Genomic DNA, 17,500 nt, shown 5'->3' with positions numbered 1-17,500 from the left:
ATACTACACACACTGTCTTGGTGTGGGTGGCTGGGTGTGGGGTGGCGATGGGGGAGGGTGGGAGGCGGCGGGGGAGGGGCTCGCGAGGGCCGAGCCAAGGAAGCTGTTCCCCACATGTTAAGCCCCTCCTCTCCCTTTCCCGTCCCTACCCCCCCCCCTGCCCCTGGCCCTCTACAGTGCCCACCCAAAGCCCAACATACCCTCGGCGAGGTCACTGTCTCCGCCCGCGCGACACACCGCGCCGAGTGCATAGCGAGCCCCGCTGGCAGCCGCCTCGCCTCGCACTCGAAGGGCCTCCTGGCCGCCGCGATCGCCGCGCCGCGAGAGTGCGTGCGTCTGTCTGGCCCGTCCCGAGGCACTAACAAGACCACGTTGTTGAGTGGCACGGATCGCTGCTGACTCGCGGGCGGGTGGGCGTGCGGGCAGGCGAGCGGGGGCGCGCGCACGTCTCTCTCTGTACCACACTACACACTATCACTACCGCCGCCGCCACGGGAACTGCCGCCTGCGGTCTCCGTGTCTACCGCTGCCGCTGCTGCTACTCCCCGCTGGCTCCACTGGAGGTCTCCCCGGCCTCCATCCTTCACGCTGGCTCCTCCCCCTCCCCCTCCCCCCGCCGCCTCCCCTCGCGCCGCACAACTTTCCCTATCGCTTCCCGCCATCTCCCACGCCATTTCGCCCTTTTCACTGACGCAACTGACGAGCGTGACCGCAACAATGCGCCTCCGCGGAAGAATTCGCCCGCTCATCGGCGCATTCACACGCAAACACAACGGCGAAATAAGCGAACGCGCAACCTCCGAAAGCAGACGAAGAAGCGAAACATTTTGGCGCGGAGGACGAACGCACGCGACACGCTCCCCTCGGCTGACTCATTCCCCTTCCTCACTCTCCCTCTCTCCCTCCTCTCGCTCTCTCTCCCTCCCCCTCTCTCTCTCCCTCCCCCTCTCTCTCTCCCTCCCCTCTCTCTCTCTCTCTCTCTCTCTCTCTCTCTCACTCTCTCTCTCTCTCTCTCTCTCTCTCTCACTCTCTCTCTCTCGCTCTCTCTCTTTCTCTTTCTCTCTCCCCTTATCCCTTCATTATCTTCCTGTCCCTTCCATCTCCCATTCGAAGTCATGTACGACCCCTCGCCGCCTCCCTTCATTCAAGCCATTTCCTTTCTCTTCCTTCATCGCCTTTTCCCCTTTCCTTCCTACGCCTCCTCCCTCCCGCTCTCCCTCTTTCCAGTCACAACCCCATCAACCACAACCTCACTCCCCCCTTCCCCTTCCCCTTCTCCTCCCTCACTCGCCTTCAGGTTATATCTCTTACCTCCTCTGTTCTCCAACTCTCCCCTCTCTCCTCCCCCCCCTCTCCCTCACTATCCCCACCATCAAACCGCTTAATCAACGCGACGATAAAAGGGGAAGAGAGGGAAGGAGAGTTAGTGAAAGGAAGCGGAAGAAAGTGAGAAAAATAGAGAATGGGGTAGGAGTGATGGAGGGAGAAGGAAAGGGGGGGAGGGGGAGAGGGAAGGAGGAAGGGAGGAAGGGGAGAGAAGAGAAGAGAAGAGAAGAGAAGAGAAGAGAAGAGAAGAGAAGAGAAGAGAAGAGAAGAAGAAGAAGAAGAAGAGAAGAGAAGAGAAGAGAAGAGAAGAGAAGAGAAGAGAAGAGAAGAGAAGAGAAGAGAAGAGAAGAGAAGAGAAGGGAAGAGAAAGAAAAGAGAAGAGAAAGAGAAGAGAAGAAGAGGAGAGAAGAGGAGAGAGAAAAGAAAAGAGAGAGAGAAACAGAGAGAAAAAGAAAGAGAAAGAGAAAGAGAAAAAGAAAGAGAAAAAAGAATGAAAGAGAGAAAATAAGAAAAAGAAAAAGAAAGAGAATAAAGAAAAAAAAACCAAAATAACGAAAAAAAAAAGGATAGGAAGAGATAAAGACCCCAAAATCGCGTGCCCCCCCCCCATTAAACCCCAACTACAAATGACTCGCATCTGCCACAACGTCGATAACTGCTTAGGCCCACGTCGAAGGGGGGGGGGGGGGGGGGGGTTGCGTCTCGGGGGAGCTGGGAGAACATGCGTAATCAAATAAAGATCAGATGTCAGAGAGAGAGAGAGAGAGAGAGAGAGAGAGAGAGAGAGAGAGAGAGAGAGAGAGAGAGAGAGAGAGAGAGAGAGAGAGAGAGAGAGAGAGAGAGAGAAAAAATGCAAGGAGGCAGGTGCGAAGGGAGGTGTCAAAACAGAAAGAAAACGACGGAACAGGCGTACAAAGAAGAAATGGGAGAAGCGACCGAAATCCGAAGACGACGACGACGACGACGAAGACCCTCGCAGATGACCATCGGGCACGGCGGTCGCATCCGCACCCGACCCGCAACGGATATCAGACCCAGCTCACTCTCCGACGCTGCCGAGGCCTATCTCCTCTCCCATTCCCACGCTAATATCTCACATGGAAGGGGCGGGGGCGGGCGGGGGGGCGGGGGGGCACTCTTCGCCCATCACTGACCATGCCTGACCCCTCTCTGCCATAGACCCGTCGATCGATCGCCCTTGCCTGCCTGTCTGCCTGCCTGTCCGTCCGTCCGTCTGTCTGCCCCGTTATCAACATATGACCATATTCATTAGTCCCGTCTATTGGTTTATGAATAATTTTTCCCTCCCGTGTAAACTGACATGTGACCGCTTTCTCTCCCCCTGTCTGGTGGACTGACGACTGACTGACTAACTGACTGACTGACTGACTGACCGACCGACCGATATCTTTTTTCACCTCCATCTCTCTTTGGCAATGTTTATGCCTTTTTTTCCTATTCGTTTTCTGTTCCTATTCCTGTTCCTGTTTCTCCTGTTTCTTTGGCACTATCGTCCAGATCCTGTCTCTTCTTCTTGCACTCTATTCCCCTCCTCCTATGCCTGCCTGCCTGTCTGTCTGTCTGTCTGTCTGTCCCTCGCTTTGTCTCCTTCTCCCAAACATCCTTACAAGCCAGCACAACACGTGACCACTGTTTACATAAACCCTGATAAGACCGAACCAAGATTTTTCTTCTCCTTTCTCCCCGTCTCTCTTTCCCACGACCTCCCTGTCTCGGTTTCCGTCTCTATCGGGATGTCTCTCTCTCTCTCCCCCCCTCCCCCCACACCTCTGTTTGTCTGTGTGTGTCTTTTTGTGTGTGTGTGTGTGTGTGTGTGTGTGTGTTTGTGTCTGTGTGTGTGTTTGTGTCTGTGTGTGTCTGGGTGTCTCCCCCCCTCCCCCATCCCTACCTACCTACCTACCTACCCCTACCTCTCCCTCTCCCTCTCCCTCCCTCCCTCCTCTCCTACCTCTCCCCTCCCTCCCTCCCTACCTCTCTCTCTCCCTCTCCCTCTCCTTCCCTCCCTCTCTCTCCCTCCCTCCCCCCTCTCCCCCTACCTCTCTCTCCCCCTCCCTCCTTCCCTCTCCCTCCCTCCCTCCCTCTCCCTCCCACGACCTCTCCCCGCGCCGCAGCCACACGTGGGAGACGAGGAATCCCCCGGAGTTGGTCTCCTCTCCTCCCCTGCATCCGCTTCGTCTATTAATACGCGAGTCCTACGCATGTTATTAATATCGCCAAGAACACAATGCGGGGAGCATTATAGGATGGGGTGGGACAGGATGGGGTGGGGTAGGATGGGGTGGGATAGGACATAGGATAGGGTGGGGCAGGATGGGGTGGGACAGGATGGGGTGGGGTAGGATGGGGTGGGACAGGATGGGGTAGGGTAGGATGGGGTGGGACAGGATGGGGTGGAATAGGACATAGGATAGGGTGGGGCAGGATGGGGTGGGATAGGATGGGGGTGGGACAGGATGGGGTGGGACAGGATAGGATGGGGTGGGATAGGATGGGGTGGGATAGGATGGGGTGGGATAGGATGACATGTGATGGGGAAGGGTCAGGCCTGATAGGATAAGACTGGATAAGGTGGAACGGAACGGCGTAGGATGATAGTCTGTACAGGATGAGACGGTGAAAAGAGGGCTAACTCAGGATAAGGCAGGACAGGAAGGAATGGGATAACACAGGAGGAGATAAGATAGGACACGACAGGAATAGACAAGGATGAGGATCGAGGAGTTTTTTTTTCCCTACGAGAAATCAGGATAAGGCAGGACAGGAAGGAATGGGATAATACAAGACGAAATAGAATACGACACGACGGAAATAGACAAGGATGAGGATCGAGGAGGATTTCAAAGAGAGCAAATCAAATAAATAAATAAATAAATACATATGAGTAAAAAAAAAAAAAAAAAAAAAAGGAGGCACAGAAAAGGATCGAGGTGGAATCATTTTTTTTTTTTTTTTATCCTACGAGAAATTCACGTGTCATCCAGAGTCATCCCCGCGCAGCCCTGCCTCGTCGGCTCGCCTCGTGTTCGGCTCTTTGGGCTCGGGGATCGGGGGCGCCGCTCTGAATGCCTCGTCCGTCTATTATGCCCGTCGGGAGGGCCGCTTGCTTGCTCCTTTTTCTTCTCTTTCTCTTTCTCTCTTCGTTTATGTGTCTCTTTGTCTTCTCTCATCGCTCTGTGCTTCCTACTCTGTTTCTATATATATCCTTCTATTCTCTCTGTTCTCTCCGTTCTTTCGCTCTCACTCACGCTCTCCCACTCTCCCTCCACCTTCTCCACCTCCTCCCTGTCCTCACACACGCCCGCGTGTGGTCGCGTGCGTGTTGAGGTGAACCGCGACCGCCCAAAGGAGCGGTTCAGGGCGTCCGTGATCCCTGGGACATCCCTCGGCTTGGCCCAGCCGCCTGGAGCCTATGGGGCGGGGGTGCCTCGTCTTGTGTGGGAAAGGAGGAGGGGAAGGAAGGAAGGAAGGGGAGAAAGACGGGAAGGAGGGGAAAAAGAGAAGGAAGAGGAGAGGGAAGGGAATTAGGAAGGGTGAAAAAAGAGAAGGATGGAGAGAAGGAAGGGAAGGAAGAGGGATAAAGAGGAAAGGGGAATGGAATGATATGGAGGGTGAAGGGAAGGAAGGAAAGACGGAAAGGACTGGAAAGGAATAAAGGAAGGAGGTGAGGAGAGGAGACGAAGGAAAGATGGGAATGTCGAAAAGAAGGAACGAAGGAGGGGTATGGAAAGAAGAGAGGAGGGAAAGCCTTGGCCCTGACACGCACAGGAGGCTCTAAAAGACGGAAGAAAAAGAAAAAAAAAGGAATCTACACTCCTCATCACCGCGCAGTGTGTCATAGTCAAAGGCTGAAGGGATTATGCCATATAAAGGGGTGTCATGCCATTCATAAGACATGCTACTGCAGACTCGTGTACATATTTGTTCAGAGAGAAGAGAGAAATCAAATAAATAAATAAATAAACCTGAGTAAATAAAGAGAGACATTCAGATACATAGACAGAGATAGAGTGTATCCACTTTTCCCCGCATTTAAACCAGTACCGAACACGACCACCAAATCGCGCCCGAAATACATAGCGCATTGGTTTGTTTACATCCAAAGCAAGGCACGTGCAGTTAGACTTGGGACTCCGCACGCCCATCCTCCCTCCCTCCCTCCCTCCCTCCCGCCCGCCCGCCCATCGCTGCATCGTCAGCAACGCAGCACTGGGAGATCCGGGACCAGCACCCCCGCCGACGCCGCCCTCGGAAACAGGATCCGGAGGAGGCATACGAGGGGGCGGAGAAGGGGGGAGGGGAGAGAGGGGGAGGGGGGAGAGAGAAGAGAGGGGGAGGGGAGAGAGGGGCACGGAGGGAATAGAGAAGGAATACGGGGAGAGAGGGAGGGAAGAGAGAAGGGAAAGCGGGAGGGAGAAGGAAGGGAAAGAGGGAAGGAAGAAAGAGAGAAGGAAAAAAAGGAGGGAAAGAAGAACGAAAGGGAAGAGGGAGCGAAAAAGAAGAACGAAGATACTAGAAAGAAAGGAAAAAAAAGGGAAGGAGGGAAGGAGAGATGGATGGAGCCAAAGAGGGAGGAAAAACAGAGAGGGAGGGAAAGATGGAACGAGGAGGCGCTCCCCCGCTACGCCAAGTTGGTGGTGCCGCGTCAGGGAAAAGCTCCTGGGTGCCGCGTGCCTCGCAACATTACCACGGGGGCGGCGGAAAAAAGGGGAAGGGGGGAGGGGGTGCTAAGTGGGGGAGCCTAACGACAGGGCGGAAAGAGGGAATTGGGGAAGGCGGATGACGAGATGGAGAGGGGGAATTGGGGAATTGGGGGGAGACGGATGACGAGGTGGAAGAGGGAATTGGGGGAGATCTAACGAGAAAAGGATGAGAAAAGGGAATTGGGGAAGGTGGACGAGGTGGAAAAGGGAATTGGGGAAACAGACGATGGGGGTGGAAGAGGAAATTGGGGGAGACGGATGACGAGGTGGAAGAGGGAATTGGTGGAGACTAACGAAAGGATGGAAAGGGAACTGGGGGAGACGGATGACGAGTTGGAAAAAGGAAATGGGTGGATGATGAGAGGAGAGCGGGAGTTGGAGTACAGTGGGGGGAGGGGGAGGGTATAGGAGCAGGTTCCATACGCACATAAATTACTCCCCTTCCCAAAGCCGTCGCTCCAACGGCCTCATACTCTCTCTCTCTCTCTCTCTCTCTCTCTCTCTCTCTCTCTCTCTCTCTCTCTCTCTCTCTCTCTCTCTCTCTCTCTCTCTCTCTCTCTCTCTCTCTCTCTCTCTCTCTCTCTCTCTCCCCGACCTCAGCGTCCGCTTTCTCCGCCACCATCAATATCATAGTTGAAATATCAAAGTCAGCAAAGCCACGACACTTCTACCCTTCCCCCCTCTTCCTCCCGCCCCCCACACTGACACTCTTGCCTCCCTCCCTCGCTCCCTCCCTCCCTCCTTCCCTCCCTCCCTCCTCCCTCTCCCTCCTCTCTCCCACACTAACTCTCTTCCTCCTCCTTCCCCCTCCTTCTTCCTCCTCTCCCCGTCGTCCCTCCTTTCTCGCTCCTCTCCTTTACCCCAATCTATCCTGCCTCCCTCCCCCTCCCTCCCTCCTCATCCTCTCTCCCCGTCCGTCCCTCACCCCACTGCCCCCGCCTCGTCCCTCCGACCTACAGCAGTGCCACCGGATTAAAGGAATTGGACATTTAAAGCAACCAAGATTAGAACGCGCTCTCTCTCCCACCCTCCCTCCCTCGATCCCTCCATCCCTCCCCCTCCCCCTCCCTCCCTCTCTCCCTCCCTCACTCACTCCCCTCCCCCTCCCTCCCTCTCTCCCTCCCTCCTCACTCCCCTCCCTCACTCCCTCTCTCCTCCTCACTCACTCCCCTCCTCCTCCCTCTCTCCCTCCCTCACTCACTCCCCTCCCCCTCCCTCCCTGCCCATCTTCCCTCCCTCCCTCCCTCCCTCCCTCCCTCCTCCCTTCCTCCCTCCCTCCCTCCCCCCTCCCTTCCTCCCTCCTCCCTCCCTCCTTCCCTCCCTCCCTCAGTCCCTTCCCTCTCCCCCCCCCCTTCTCCGACCTCCTACCCTACCAGGAGGAAAGAGGAAATAGGCCTTCGTGACCCCACGTGGTGTCGGCTGCGGTGGGTGGCCACTGGAGCGCGGGAGGGTGGGGTGGAGGGCGAAGGGAAGGGTCTGTGAAGGGGGTGGGTAGGAGTTGGGTAAGGGGCAGGAGGGTGGGGTGGAGAGCAAAGGGAAGGGGGTGGGTAAGGGGCAGGACGGTGGGATGGAGGGCAAAGGGAAGGGGCTGTGAAGGGGGTGGGTAAGTGGCAGGAGGGTGGGGGTGGAGGGGAGCAAGGGGGGGGGAAGGGGCTGTGAAGGGGGTGGGTAAGGGGCAGGAGGGGTGGGGTGGAGAGCCGAGAGGGCTGTGAAGGGGGTGGGTAGGAGTTGGGTAAGGAGCAGACGGGTGGGGGGTAAGAAGCAGACGGGTGGGGTGGAGAGCAAAGTGAAGGGGGAGTGGGTTGAGAATGGATGAAACGGAGAATAAGGGACTGGAGGTAGGGGGTCAGACACCAGGGGAAGTAGATAAGAGATAAAAAAAGGAGGAGGAGATCAGTTTTAAGGGAAATTGAGGGTGGAATACGTCCGAGCGAGGCCTCCAGAGAGAAATATTGGGGAGACGAATCCACCCTCGAGGCGAGCGAAGAGGAGATAAGAGAACGGAGAGAGAGATCCAAAGGGAGAGAGACAGACTCGGGGAGACAGGTTGGAACGCCCCAAAAAAGGGAGGACAAGGGGACAAGACATTCAACAGGGAGAATGTAAGGGAGATAAGGGAAAGGGCGATTCAACGGGAGTTACAGAGTGGGAGAGAAGAGGGATATAAAAAGGAGAGAAATGAGATATGCCTGAAGAAAGTGAAGGTCGAAGGAGGAAGGAGAGAAGGGAGAAGGAGAAGGGAGAAGGGAGGAAAGGGAGAAGGGGAGAGAGAGAGAGAGAGAGAGAGAGAGAGAGAGAGAGAGAGAGAGAGAGAGAGAGAGAGAGAGAGAGAGAGAGAGAGAGAGAGAGAGAGAGTGGAGAAGAGGGATATAAAAGGAGAGGAATGAGATATGCCTGAAGAAGTGGTCGAGAAGGAGGAAGGAGAGAAGAGAGAAGGAGAGAGAGAGAGAGAGAGAGAGAGAGAGAGAGAGAGAGAGAGAGAGAGAGAGAGAGAGAGAGAGAGAGAGAGAGAGAGAGAGAGAGTGGGAGAGAAGAGGGATATAAAAAGGAGAGAATGAGATATGCCTGAAAGAAAGTGAAGGTCGAAGGAGGAAGGAGAGAAGGGAGAAGGAGAGAGAGAGAGAGAGAGAGAGAGAGAGAGAGAGAGAGAGAGAGAGAGAGAGAGAGAGAGAGAGAGAGAGAGAAGAGAGAGAGAAGAGAGAGAGAAGAGAGAGAGAAGAGAGAGAAGAGAGAGAAGAGAGAGAAGAGAGAGAAGAGAGAGAAGAGAGAAGAGAGAAGAGAGAGAAGAAAGAGAGAGAGGAGAGAGAGAGAAGAGAGACAGAGATAAAAGCAGGAGAGCGATATAAGACCTGCTGACGTTCACACTTTCTTAATTGCATCGACCGAGCTTTACCAAAGTCACTCTCTCTCCCCCTTTTCCTCTCTCTTTCATTTTCCCTCTCCCTTCTTCCCTCCCTCACCCACAACGTATCTATCTATCTATCTATCTGTCTGTCTGTCTATCTATATTATATATCTATCTATCTATCAATCTATGTATCTATCTATTTATCTGTCTGTCTGTCTATCTATTTATCTGTCGGTCTGTCTATCTATGCCTATCTATCTATCTACCTATCTATCAATCCATCTAGCTATTTATCAACCTATCTATCTACCAATCAATCTATCTACCTATCCATCTACCCATCCATCTACCTATCTATCTGTCGATCTCTGTCATTTCTCCCTATTCCCCTACATCTTTTTTTTTTCTCTCTCTCTCGAACATAAACGTTACTTTCCGGAATGCATAACGCGAGGGAGGGAAATCATTCATCTATTTTTCGCCCTGTCACTCTCTCCGCGCCTTTATTCCCCCCATTTCCATATTCCTGACATTATTCTCATTAGCGTATTAATTCATTATTTACGCCCCCCTTTTTTCCCTTTTTCTTTCTTATTCTCTCCCTTCTTTATCGTTGCTTCAATGTTTTCTTTTGTATTTTTTTAGTTTTCGTTTCCTCCTTTTTCTTCCATTCGTATTCTATAGAAGACGACGGCGAGGAAAAAGAAAAACGAAAATAAGGAAAAGATGGAAAGATGAACCGAGACTCCGACGAAAACGAAAGGGGAGGAAGAAGGGATGAGAAAGGAAACCAAGAGAGAGAGAAAAAAATGGATATTGTATTAAAGGAGAAGGCAGAATGAGAGAGGAGGAAATAGAAAGAGAAAGAGAGAGAGAGAGAGAGAGAGAGAGAGACAGAGAGAGAGAGAGAGAGAGAGAGAGAGAGAGAGAGAGAGAGAGAGAGAGAGAGAGAAAACAATAAGATAATAAAAGATGGGGAGAGAAAGAGGAAGAAGAGACTGAAAAACAAAGGGACACTGGGACTTACGACAAAAAAGGAGCAAAAAAAAAGCCGCACGAACAGCTCGAGGGAAGAGGAGAAGAGGGGAGAAAGAGAAAGGGAAAGAAGAGGAGGGAGGGAGGAGGGGGAGAGGAGGGACGGGGGGAGGTCGACGGCCGTCTGGGACATGTACGTGATGTATGGACTAGGGTGTGTCGGAAGCAAGAGGGGGAGGGAGAAAGAGGGAGAGAGGGAAAGAGGGAAGAGGAAAGGAGGAAAGGGAAGAGGAATGGAGGAAAGGAGGGAAGGGAAAGAGTGGCGGAAAAGGATATATAGAGAAAAAGGAATCTAAAGTATAGAAAGCGGGAAAGGAAAGGCGGAGAGAGAGAGAGAGAGAGAGAGACAGAGAGAGAGAGACAGACAGACAGAGACAGACAGAGAGAGAGAGACAGAAACAGACAGAGAGAGAGAGAGAGAAGACAGACGAGACGCGACGAGGGAGAGAGACAAGACAAGGCAAGACAGACGAGAGGAGAGCGAGTGCCCAGAGGGGAGACAACTTCACAAGCAGAGCTGGAAATGAAGATGCGACCCTTCCTCCTTCCCCTCTCGGCGCTGTGGCCAAGTGTTCATGGTATGCTCCGCCCCCTCCCTCCTCCCCCTCCCTCCACTCCATCCGGGGACCCCCTCTCTCTCAGCTAACCCCAACAAAGTACTCTTTACCGTGACTGCGAGGAATACAGAAGCAGAGAAGCCTGAAGTCGGATATTAAAAAAAAAAACAATAACAGTTATAACACGCAAACATAAACAGGTTTATAAACATGTATACATTCATACAAGTATTTTTCATTTTTATATTCTTATGTGCACTGCAATCTGAACTATAAAAAAGACGATGATTCCCTTCGGAGAAAAATGATATAAACCGACCCAATTCACAATAAAACCCAATGTAATACCCCTCAAAAAAGAGAGAGAAAAAAACTAAAAAAAAACTAAAGGAACACTCAAGGACACGCGGACTCCCACAAACCCTGAGCCCCAACGCCCCACTTCCTCCCTCCTAAAACCCCACTCCAACCCCCTCTCCTCCCAACCTCACCCCTTGTATCCCCTCTCTCTCCCCTCCCTCCCTAACTCCCTCCCACCCACCGACCCTTACACTCCTTATCTAAACCTATCCCCCTATCCTCCCGTATTACTCTGCTCCTTCCCTCCCACCCCTACACCTACCCCTGTACCCTACCCTCCCTCCCCCACTTCCCACCCCCTCATCCCTCCTATCCTCCCAACTCCCTCCCCCAAACCTCACACCCCTCTATCCCCCCTCGCTACCACCCTCCCCCTCCCCCACCCGAGGACCCGTGGGAAGGCGACGAGACACGCAGCCGACACGACGCAACACGACGGGGCGGGCGGGCAGGGGGTGGGGGAGGGGAGGGGTGGGGGGACGAAACACGTGTTCGGCCGGTCACGTGGTCTGAGCTGGCGACGACGGGGCGATGGCGACGATGGTGGTGATGGCAGAACGAGGAGGGGGTAAGAGGAGGTAGGAGGAGGTGGAGGAAGAGGAGAAGGTGGAGGTGGAGGAAGAGGAGGAGGAGAAGGTGGAGGAAGAGGAGGAGGAGGAGGAAGAGAAGGAGGTGGAGGAGGATTATTAGGAAGTAGAGGAGAAACAAAAGGAAAAAAAGGAGAAAGAGGAGGGAATGGAGAATAAGACAAATCTAAAAGGGGGTTGGGTGGATCGTAGAGACAAGAGAAGCAAGGAATTGGAGGAAGCGCAAGGAAGGAATAGGGGGAGGAAGCGCAAGAACAGCAAAGGAAGGAATAGGGGGAGGAGCAAGAAAAGCAAAGGAAAGAATGGCGTGGAGAGGGAGGGAGGAGCAAGGCAGGCAAAAGGAGAAAGAGAGGGGAGGGGAGGAGGGGCCAAGCGAAGGAAGGAGGATAGGGATAACGCAGGATTTGTGCCGTATTATTGTGCCGGTCACGTAGAAGCATCGACACGCCATGTGTGACAAACAGGATCGTGTGTGGCTGGAGCGCTTTGTTTACCCTAAGTATTTTCTTGTCTTTGTTTTTCTTTTTACCTTTTTTTTTGCGCGAGTGGGAGTGATGGGAAAGGGGATAGAAACAGTCAGCAATAAATCAAAGGAACAAGAAAAAAAAGAGATAAAAACAGAAAAAAGACAGAAAGAAGCATGTCGATCTGGAAAAGCTGTAAAAAAGGAATAGAAACAACCAGAAATCAAAGAAAACAAGAAACAAAGGAGATAAAAATCAAGAAAAAGAACCAGAAAGACGCCGAATGTAGACCTAGAAAACCCAGAAAACCTGTAAAAAAGAGAGAAAAGAGAAGAGAAATGGGAAGAGCCGAGAGATGCCGAAACCACAAATCACCTCGCAAGGCCATCATGAATCATGCAGCAGCACCGACTGTCCGAATTTAATCGTTCCCCGCTGCAAGGCGTGTACATGATGGAAAAGCCTTTCCTTCTTTCACAACATAAAACGCAAAACCGTTATTCTCTTGTCGGTTAGAGAGAGAGAAAAAGTTAATTCGTTTGCCTTCAAGCAGTCGCGTCGCTGTGTTAACCATCACAGAAAATGGGTTAATCATAGAAAACCGGCTTACCACAGAAAATGGGAAACTCGACCCGACAACGGTAATCTAAGAAAACCGGTCGCTGCAACTCCGATAACTAAAATAACATAGGGTGAGAAGTGCGAGGACGAGCAATCAGTGTGAGAATGAATGTGATGAGAGTGAGAGCATGATGACCACTGCCCCAAGGTCGTCATCATAAGAACGAAGGTGTGATACGCATAAATAATGAGAATAGACACACAACAAACAACAGATTGCCAAGAGTTAGGATAACAGAAAAGTTGAATACAGATAGAGAGAGAGAGAGAGAGAGAGAGAGAGAGAGAGAGAGAGAGAGAGAGAGAGAGAGAGAGAGAGAGAGAGAGAGAGAGAGAGAGAGAGAGAGAGAGAGAGAGAGATACAGAGAGAAAGAGAGAGATACAGAGAGAGAAAGAGAGATACAGAGAGAAAGAGAGAGATACAGAGAGAGAGAAAGAGAGAGATACAGAGAGAAAGAGAGAGATACAGAGAGAAAGAGAGAGATACAGAGAGAAAGAGAGAGATACAGAGAGAGAAAGAGAGAGAAAGAGAGAGAAAGAGAGAGAAAGAGAGAGAGAGAGAGAGAGAGAGAGAGAGAGAGAGAGAGAGAGAGAGAGAGAGAGAGAGAGAGAGAGAGAGAGAGAGAGAGAGATACAGACAGACAGAGAGAAATACAGAAATACCCAGACAGCCAAATAGACGGAAACACCCACACACCCAAACAGAGACAGACAGACAGACACACAAAGCCAAACACAAAGCGACATTAAAGTCCGCACGAGAATGTTTTGAAGACGCAAGTGTGATCGGAGGCACCAGCATCGGGACAGGCACCGTTGTGGCACCTCCTCTTTAAAGCCTTCACTAAACGCTTGCGATCCCAGGATGCTGCGGGGGGAAGGGGGGAAGGGAGAGGAGGGGGCAGGCGAAGGGAGGAGGAGGAGGAGGAGGAGGAGGAGAAGGGGGAGGAAGGGAATGGAGAGGGTGGAAAGGGGGCGAAGGGGGGGGAGGAAGAGGAGGAGGGGGAGGAGGTAGAGGAAGAGGAAGATGAGGAGGAGAGAAAGGAAGAGGTGTAAAGGGAGAACAGGGAGAGAGAAGGGAGAAGGTTAGAGCAGAGAGGAAGGGAGAAGGGAGAAGGGAGTAGGGGTAGAGGAGAGACCGAGGGGTGGAGGGGGGGGTATAAATCCATCAAGGCACACACACGAGATGATGCACCGCGTTATTCATCCCCGAGAGATCCGCCACATCGTGCACAAGACAGATTCACAACACAATCCATTCACACTGCATGACTACGAACACCACAGGCCTCTCACATCCTCCCCCACCCCCTCCCCCTCCTCCCCCCCCAATCCCCGAGACATGCATTTCAAGCTGAGGGCCACGATAAGAGATACCACCACCACCACTCTCCCTCCCTCCCTCCCCCTCTTATCTTCTCCCCCCTCCCTCATCACCCCTACCCCTACCCCTAACCCCCCTTATCCCCATCACAAAAGTCAATAAGCAGCATCCCACATCTCCCCCCACCCTCCACTTCCTTACTCCCCCTCCCCTCACCCAACCCCTCCTCCCTCCCCTCACGATTACGTCACGGAAATCTAAGGAGACGATAAGATGCTGCCGTAGATTTATGGGCAGGTGGAGAGGCCAGCGCCACTGCCCTCTGACCGGGGAGGGGGGAGGGGGGGCGCTACCGACTATCTACTCTGGTAGATTCGTCTTTAGGTCGGCGAGGGGAGGGGAGGGGAAAGGGTGAAGAGGGGAGGGGAGGGGCAAGGGAGAAGAGGGGAGGGGAGGAAGAGAGCGGAAGCAAAGAGGAGGGGAAGGGGAAGAGGAGGGAGAAAGGGAGGGGAAAGGCAAGGGGATGGGAATGGCTGAGAAGGGAGGTAGGGAGATAGACAGATAGAGAGAGAGAGAGAGAGAGAGAGAGAGAGAGAGAGAGAGAGAGAGAGAGAGAGATAGAGAGAGAGAGAGAGAGAGAGAGAGAGAGAGGGGGGGGGGGGGGAGACCGTAAGGCGCGCCTAAACGCGGCCCGGGTCGTTAAAGTTGATAAACTAGCCACTTTGGCCCCCTTAAACGCGACCAAGCAAGGGCAGGGAGTCGCAGCGGCCGAACACACAGCGCATCACCAGCAGTTATAACACCAGCACCACCACCACCATCGGCAATAAAGGAAAGAACACCTCCAATAAAAGAAATAACACATAGGCAGTACCTATACCCCCAGCAGTACCACCCCTGCAACCATCAACACCACATCCATCACCATCACACTCACTGTACCCTACCCCAACCAACTGCCCACCATCACCCTCACCATCACCCCCACACCTCACCATCACCACCACCCCCACCTCACCATCACCACCACCCCATACCCCTCACCATCCAACACCACGCACCATCACCACACACCCCCAAATCCCCACCACCACCCCTCACCATCACCACCACTCCCACACCCCTCACCATCACTAACATCACTAACACCACAACCCCCACCATCCCCACCACCCGAGCCCAGACACACGGCGTGGCATAAAAAAAAAAAAAAAAAAAACCGCTGCGTTCGAAATGTCAACGTGACGTCGAACGCGTCCAAAGGGGGGATTTAAACGGCTGTTGCGACACCGCTCGTCAGTCGCCCAGTCAGTTAGGTGGCGCGTCCGTTAGCCAGTGAGTCAGTCAGTCGGTCAGTCGGCCTGGGTGTCTCTTTCCAATTTATCTTTTTTTTTCAGCGATTCTGTAATTTCAGGGTACGAGGAGGAGGAGGAGGAGGAGGAGGAGGAGGAGGAGGAGGAGGAGGAGGAGGAGGTGGAGGAGGAGGAGAAGGGGGGAGGAGGAGGAGGGGGAGGAGGAGGAGGAGGAGGGGAGGGGGAGGAAGGAGGGAGGGGGAGGGGAGGGAGGAGGGAGGGAGGGGGGAGGAGGAGGGAGGGGGAGGAGGGAGGGAGGGAGGGGGAGGGAGGAGGTGGAGGTGGAGGTGGAGGAGGAGGAGGAAGAGGAGGAGGAGGGGGTGGGGGACTGCATAATGTACTGCACGAGCGTCACACGTACACGCACGTACGCATCATTAATTAAGAAACAAGTAAACAAGTCAATAAGTGAACATATCTACATTATCTCCATATACATCTATCTCCCTATACATAACATAAAATACACATCAAAAACAAACAAAAATAAGTAAATAAACATCTATATCTATCTCCCCATACATATCATAAAACACGTATCATTAATTAAGAAACAAATAAAATAAACATCTTATCTCCATCTATATCTATCTACCTATACACATAGAACACCCAAAGACCCGAATATATGAATGGAAGAGGGTGATGGGCGCGGCAAGAAGCATCCCCCCCCTTCCATTCCTCCTCCTCGCCCTCCTCCTCCTCCTCCTCCTCCTCGCCCTCCTCCTCCTCCTTCTCCTCCTCCTTCTCGCCCTCCTCGCCCTCCTCCTCCTCCTCGCCCTCCTCCTCCTCGCCCTCCTCCTCCTCCTCCTCCTCGCCCTCCTCCTCCTCACTCCTCCTCCTCCTCCTCCTCCTCCTCCCCTCCTCCTCCCTCCTCCTCCCTCCTCCTCCTCCTCCTCCTCCTCCTCCTCCTCCTCCTCCTCCTCCCCTCCTCCTCCTCCTCCTCCCCCTTCCCTTCACAATCTCCAAGCCTCCCCCCCCCGCCCCTCCCTCTACTGCAGTGCATTCCAATATTGCATTTATCCAAACACAACTATTGCGAAATGATGATAATGATAATGATATTAAGAACAATAACAATAATAATAACAATAATAACACCAACAATAACAATAAAACCACCACCACCACCACCAATAACAACGACAACGCCGCCAAAAGCTTCCCACAACAACATTAAAACTCCAACGATCCGAAATGCAACCCTGAAATAACGGCAACCAAAGCGAAACAGAAACGGAAAATGCAACACTTGAAAGCCACGCCCCCTTTTTTTTTGGCTTTGAAGTTAAGAAGCAACAAAATAGACAAGGTGACTCGCTCCTTATATGCCACGTCTATCGCACCTTTAATTAAGAATGCAATAGGAACGCCAATGGATCATGGAGTCGCTGGGCTTGTATGCGCTGGCCGTTGTGCTTGTATCGTGTGTGTATGCGTACGTGCATGTAAGAATGTATGTTCGGGTATACGTGTATGCAGGATAGAACTTGTACGTGTGCGCGTTCTTTACGTGTGCTTACGGTTGTATATTTTTTGTGTGTTCATGTATGTCTGTGTGCATACGCGTGCATACATGTGCCCATGTGTATGTACAAGTCCTTATACACGTACCAACTCCATTTACACATACCAAGCTCATACGTACGCATACCGAATCACGGACGCGTAGATCCCCGAGCGCGCACTGTCTCCTGATTGGAGCCGCAGCGCTTCCGCGGATAACCCGAAAGCCTTTCCTCGTCGGAGAGCGAAGGGGCTGACCCACTTCGCCGTCCGGGCGGTGCTCCTTTCGCGATAATCAGGTCGGGAAAATATGATGCATTTCGCCGCTGCTTCTTCCTTTTCCTTCTCTTTCTCTCTTTCCTCCTCCTCCTCCTCCTCTTTCTGTTTCTCCTCCTCCTCCTCCTCCTCCTCTTTCTTTTTCTCCTCCTCCTCCTCCTCTTTCTGTTTCTCCTCCTCCTCCTCCTCTTTCTGTTTATCTTCCTCCTCCTCCTCTTTCTCTTTCTCCTCTTTCTGTTTCTCTTTCTCCTCTTTCTGTTTCTCTTTCTCCTCTTTCTGTTTCTCTTTCTCCTCTTTCTCTTTCTCTTTCTCCTCTTTCTGTTTCTCTTTCTCCTCTTTGTTTCTCTTTCTCTTTCTCTCTTTCCTCCTCTTTCTCTATCTCCCCCTCATCTTTCTCTATCTCCTCCTCCTCTTTCTCTTTCTCATCCTCTTTCTCCTTTACCTTCACCTTCTCCTCCTCTTTATCGTTCTCGTTCTCGTTCTCCTCCCTGCATCGCATCACCATTATTTGTCCCTTCCATAC

At 52.6% G+C, this 17,500-nt stretch overlaps 1 protein-coding gene across 6 annotated transcripts in view; it reads right to left on the bottom strand.

Annotated features, from left to right (window-relative positions):
• The window catches only part of gus (splA/ryanodine receptor domain and SOCS box containing gustavus), a 241,378-nt gene that overhangs the window by 62,274 nt on the left and 161,604 nt on the right, over window positions 1-17,500 (bottom strand). Inside the window, exon 1 of one of the 6 annotated variants that reach the window (XM_070141157.1) lies at window positions 482-542. The exons of 4 other annotated variants lie outside the window; for them this stretch is intronic. The gene's annotated coding sequence lies outside the window, so the exon portion shown is untranslated. Of the gene's footprint in view, window positions 1-200; window positions 351-481; window positions 543-17,500 lie in introns of those variants that run through there. One more of the 6 variants, XM_070141154.1, reaches the window with a different exon arrangement.

This window comes from Penaeus vannamei, chromosome 27, assembly GCF_042767895.1.
Source record: "Penaeus vannamei isolate JL-2024 chromosome 27, ASM4276789v1, whole genome shotgun sequence".
NCBI classification, from domain to species: Eukaryota; Metazoa; Arthropoda; class Malacostraca; order Decapoda; family Penaeidae; genus Penaeus; species Penaeus vannamei.
The sequence above is the reverse complement of the archived record's forward strand: the minus strand, read 5'-3'. Positions and strand labels throughout refer to the sequence as shown.